Genomic DNA, 5,673 nt, shown 5'->3' with positions numbered 1-5,673 from the left:
CAATATTTAAAAACAAAAACACACAAAAAATTTAGAACTGTATATGAAGTTTGGTTTAAAAATAGGGTTTCTCTCTCTCTTTTTTTTTTTGGCAAGGTTATAGTGAAATGAAAATGAAAGTTAAGGAATAATAGAGGAGTATTAGAGGACTCTAAAAGGAAATAGGAGAGAAAAACAAGAAAAAGAAAAAAAAAAAAAAAAGAAAAAAAAATTTTTTTCCCTAATTAAAAAAATCGTAAAAATATATGAAAATGAAAGTTGAGGAGTAATGGGGGAGTAATAGGGAATTATAAAAGAAAATAAAAGAGAAAAAATAAAAAATAAAAAAAAAGGAAAGAAAAAAAAAATTTTTTTTTTTAATTAAAAAAAAATGTACATATATATCTAGGAATTTCTCTGGGGTTGTTGCGGTCAGCGTAGGTTCAGTTCAATTTCAGATAGCTCCTCTTTCCAGCTTACACTTCTCGATATCTGTAGGCCCCTTCCCGTGTAGTCGGTGTTACCTTCAGGGATTTTAATCTGTTGCACCGGTCCTTTCTGAAGCGGTTCCCTTTGTTTATTTGGCTTCTGTTTGCCATCTCTTTGGTGTCTAATTTCCGCCCTGACACAGGCGGGCGGAGGTGATCTCTTATTTAGGTTCTCTAGTTCAGTTCAGTCCTGCTACGGGGAGGGCGGGGCGCTGCAGACAGATACCCGCTCTGTGTGGATAGCACTCACCGTGTTCCGGCCACACTGGGTTTGCCCTGCTCACGGGTGTCTGTGCTTTCCCCGTCTACACTGCTCAGGCTCCCGGCTGCTCTATATGGAGCGGGCCCTGCGTTGAGTGCGGTTCCTGTTTTCGGGTACTCCACAAAAGCGCAGATTCGGTTGCTCCTGCGTTTTGTGCCTTCCCCGGCCTGAGCGGTTCAGGCAGCCAGAGGCTTGGGCGTACTCTCCCGGGTGCAGCGCGCCTTTTCCCTCCGCGTCGAGCGGCCCAGGCAGCCAGAGGCTTGGGCGCAATCTCCCCGGGTACGGCGCGCTTTTTCCCTCCGCGGCCCCAGCGCGCGCCGCCAGTCGGGTCTCAGGAAGTCTTTAGCTAGAACCCGGAGGCCTGTTTGCAGTGTGGGAGGGGGTGGCTTCTCAGGGGCTAAGTTTGCCCTTTTCCCCTCCCCCCTGCCTCCTACCTCCAGCGGGGATGGGCCGGCTCTTCTCTGGAGATTCTCAGTCCCTTTGTTTTGCGAACCACCGGCAGTGTGTTCGGGCCAGTTAATTTTGTCCCTTGCTATCCCACAGTTTAAAAAAGCTCCCTCCGATTGCTCTCAGGGTCTTCGGGCCGGTCCTCACCCTAAGCAATGCCGCCCGCTCCTCTCCGTTCCGCCCCGCTTGTTGCTGGCGGGTACGGGCGTCTGGGGTACTTTTCTGCTGGGAGTTGCTTTTAGGAATGTAATCTGTGGGCCTTGTTTAATTTTTCCTCCCAGTTAGAATGCCACAAAACTTCCCCCAGTCCCGCCAGTGAGAGGGTTTCCTGGTGATTGGAAACTTCCTCTATTAAGACTCCCTTCCCGGGACGGGTCTCCGTCTGTAGCTCTTTTGACTCCCTTATTATCGTTTATATTTTGTCCTACCTCCCTTCGAAGACAATGGGCTGCTTTTCTGGGCGCCTGATGTCCTCTGCTAGCGATCAGAAGTTGTTTTGTGAAATTTGCTCAGCATTCAAATGTTCTTTCGATGAATTTGTAGGAGAGAAAGTGGTCTCTCCGTCCTATTCCTCCGCCATCTTGGCTCCAGCTCCGGAAGTGAGTTATTTTGGTACGTGACTCAATGCCAGAAATATTTAAATTAATAGGGATGCATTTCTTGCTTAATTTGAGTGGGTATTTTTCTGTTTTAATGACAATTATTTGTGGGTGGAAAATACATCAAAAATATGTGTTTGATCTAGGGAAAATGAACCTTACTTTTGAACATCTAAACAAACTTGTTTTGAATCTCAGTGAAAACAAATTTGTTCTGGAGTTGACACCTAATATGCTATATTACAGCCTCAACTCTAGTTTTTTAGCCAAATAATAAGCCCATTAAACAGAAGTACAGAAGAGAAACATTGACATACTCTTCACTTCACATTAAGTACATGATCCAAAGTTAGTGCTATTTGAGTCCTGAGTTTCCACAAATCTTTTACATGTTTTCAGCTGCTGAAAAGTTTTTCAAGAGGATTTAAAAAATAAAGTAACTCAGAAAAAGAAAGAGATTTAGGAATTAGATCTCTGTTCCAGCCAACTTGGCTGCTCTTCACCAAAGACCTGCGTATATAAATACACCAGATTACATCCTAATTGCTGCATTCTATTAGCAAACAAGTAGAAAAAAAAGCCAGTAAAATGACTTGTCCTTTAAAATTTCCTTCATGGGACATAATCATTTCATTTTTTCTTCCTCATACCATTTGGATCGTCTCTTCTTCTGAGATACTTGTGGTAATGTATCTTCCAGCAGAATCTCAATTTCTCTCGCCATGCTTCAGACCCAGGTGCCCACAAAAGAATAGTTGGAGGGAATTGATACTTTAAAGGAAAAGAATATACTCTTTGTGGTTTTGTGGCTTTCTTTCTTTGATAGGCTCTTGTCTACACTATCACTATAGGTGTTTCTCTACCCATATTCTTTTCCCCAATCTGCCTACTCTTAGACTCTACATACTCTTCTCTTCTTCTCCCAACTTTTTATCACCTTATCATGGTCCTCCTCAGCCCTAGGTTTTTCTTCTCTCCATAATCACCCACGCACATGACTCTCAACTCTGGCTTTGACAAGAATCTCAACAACAGTCTTCTGAGTGAAAAGTCTTTCTCCAACCACCAACTCTACATCACCCATGTCAGTGGTCTTCGGTCATCTCAAAATCAAGCTTTTCCTAATTTTTATCTATTATCATTTCCTCTAATCTATGCCCTTTTTCTACTGCCTCCCCAGTGGTCCAAGCTTGATTTTGGAATAAGTATTTTTTACTCTTACCTTCAGCTTCTTGTGCCTTAATCAATCAGTTTTCAAGTCCTCTAATCTTAATGCCTACATTTGATCATTTAGCTTAAAAGAACTGCCTTCTCCCCTTCCCTATGTCTCATTTTAAGAAATATATCCCTATGATCTCATTTAGCTTCACCTACTCGATGGGCATGAGTTTGAGTAAACTCCGGGAGTTGGTGATGGACAGGGAGGCCTGGCGTGCTGCGATTCATGGGGTCACAAAGAGTTGAACATGACTGAGCAACTGAACTGAACTGAACTGAACTGATTGATGTTGTTGATACTTCTAATAAGCACTCCTTGTATTCACTTTCTATTCCTTATGTGAACACTGTAGTCTAGGCTTATATAACCTTAAGGCAATGTGGTCATTTTGAGGACACAGTTGTGTTCTAAGTTAGAGACATTACCTGTTCACTCTCTGTGAGACTGAGTTGGAATGGCTGTCCAGTTAACACAGTTCAGTTAACACAAGTGTGGTTTAGTTTTAATTCTTGTAACCAAATACTAAAGAACTACAGGAAAATGCTACATCAACAGTTTTATTTATGTAAGAGAATGATGGATATGATTTAACAATGATAAAACATAAAATAGTTAACAGACTTTTAAACCATAATGAAATACATCAGAGACTGTCAAAACAAAGAGGAAAACAAAATGAAATGTCATCAGTTTTATAACTGAACTTGAAATAATGATTCTGGTCTCATTCTCACCTGTCATTCACAGTTTTTTTTAAAAAAAAAAAGGCTAAATTTTATTTATAATTCTTGGTTGAATTTGACCTTCTACCTCATTCTTATTTTGCTGTGACCTGTAGATACTGATTTCAAAACAGCAATCACCACTCAATGAAATGAGTTAAAAGTAGGCTCAATTCAGTCACTCTCTTATGTGGCTCTTCCAGCTAAAATAGGTCTTCTTTTGAATTACCCTCTAGAAGAGGCCTATACAGTGAGTTTTAAGCTGGAACAAGAAAGCCCTCTTTGTCTCAGAAGTAAACCTCTTTGAACTGTCTCTTTCTTCATATCTGTAAATAAGACTTGAGAGTAGGGAGGGAGTGGCATAACCCCTTGTTTCAACATAGTTGCCCCAAACTCCTCAAAATGAAATTAAAGAATAATTCTACATGAAGTTGGTTTTCTAAAAGACCAAATCAGAGCTGAATTAACCAATAAGTAGTCAAAACATATACACCAATACAGAAATTCTCCCCAAATTAGAATTAGAATAGTGCTCGCTTCGGCAGCACATATACTAAAATTGGAACGATACAGAGAAGATTAGCATGGCCCCTGCGCAAGGATGACACGCAAATTCGTGAAGCGTTCCATATTTTTATGACTATGTGCAGAATGGATAAATAAAGCCCTACTGTATAGCACAGGGAACTATATTCAATATTCTGTGATAAACCATAATGGAAAAGAATATATATGTATATATATATATATGTATGTATGTATGTATAACTGAGTCATTTTGCTGTACAGAAGAAATTAACACAACATTGTAAATCAACTATATTTCAATAAATTTTTTTAAAAAGTAAAAAAAAAAAGAATTAGAATAAAAAGCTTTTGGAAAAAAAATTGAATTTTTTTAAGTTATCAAATTAGTTATCATGGAGGGAAAACAAAACTTTGCTGAATTTTGTTCCACTTATAATTTAAGGATTCTTTATTAGTTTAGATTATGTATGGGAGGGTGAGTACTATCTTTTGGGCATTCTACTTAAAGCTTTATAAGGTCTTCAGCTGGCCTTGGGACAGATTTATTTTATTTTTAATATAAAACTGATTCAGGTTGACATATGGCAAAAACCATAACAATATTGTAAAGTAATTATCCTCCAATTAAAATGAATAAATTTTTAAAAAATTAGTGTGATACAAAATTTAATTTAAAAAAAGAGGGGCTTCCCTGGTAGCTCAGCTGGTAAAGAATCCACCTGCAATGCAGGAGACCCCAGTTCATTCCTGGGTTGGGAAGATCCCCTGGAGAAGGGATAGGTTACCCACTCCAGTATTCTTGGGCTTCTCTGGTGGCTCAGCTGGTAAAAATCTGCCTGCAATGTGGGAGACCTGAGTTTGATCCCTGGATTGGGAAGATCCCCTGGAGAAGGGAATAGCTACCCACTCCAGTATTCTAACCTGGAGAATTCCATGGACTATGCAGTCCATGGGGTCACAAAAGAGTCAGACACAACTGAGTGACTTTCACTTTTACTTTCACAATGGCTAAGAGCTTCCAAAATTTAAGCAAAGACATGGATATCCAAATACAAGTAGATCAGTGAACTTCAAGAAGACTAAACTCAAAGAGACCCAAAATGTATTACAATCAATTGTCAAAAGACAAAGAAAAAATCTTGAAAGCAGCAAAAGAAAAACTGATTTATTATGTACAAGACATCCTCAATAAGAGTATAGGTAGATTTTCCAGCAGAAACCATGGAGGCGGAAGGTAGCAACATGACATATTTAAAATATTGAAAGGAAAAAAATTGTCAGCTGAGCATTCTATTGGGTGCTTCCCAGGTGGCACCATTGGTAAAGAACCTGCCTGCCAATGCAGGGGACGTAAGAGATGCAGGTTCAATCCCTGGGTCCGGGAAGATCCCCTGGAGGAGGGCCTGGCAACCCACTCCAGTATTCTTGC

The 5,673-nt window shown here is 39.9% G+C and overlaps 1 non-coding gene across 1 annotated transcript; it reads left to right on the top strand.

The window, feature by feature from the left end:
- The first annotated feature begins 4,245 nt into the window (after positions 1-4,245).
- Positions 4,246-4,352, top strand: LOC139033294 (U6 spliceosomal RNA). Its single transcript, XR_011485908.1, has one exon. It is a non-coding gene; the product is annotated as a U6 spliceosomal RNA (small nuclear RNA).
- Positions 4,353-5,673: the final 1,321 nt, after the last annotated feature.

The sequence above is a fragment of the Odocoileus virginianus genome, unplaced genomic scaffold, assembly GCF_023699985.2.
Source record: "Odocoileus virginianus isolate 20LAN1187 ecotype Illinois unplaced genomic scaffold, Ovbor_1.2 Unplaced_Scaffold_1, whole genome shotgun sequence".
Lineage (NCBI taxonomy): Eukaryota > Metazoa > Chordata > Mammalia > Artiodactyla > Cervidae > Odocoileus > Odocoileus virginianus.
The sequence above is the reverse complement of the archived record's forward strand: the minus strand, read 5'-3'. Positions and strand labels throughout refer to the sequence as shown.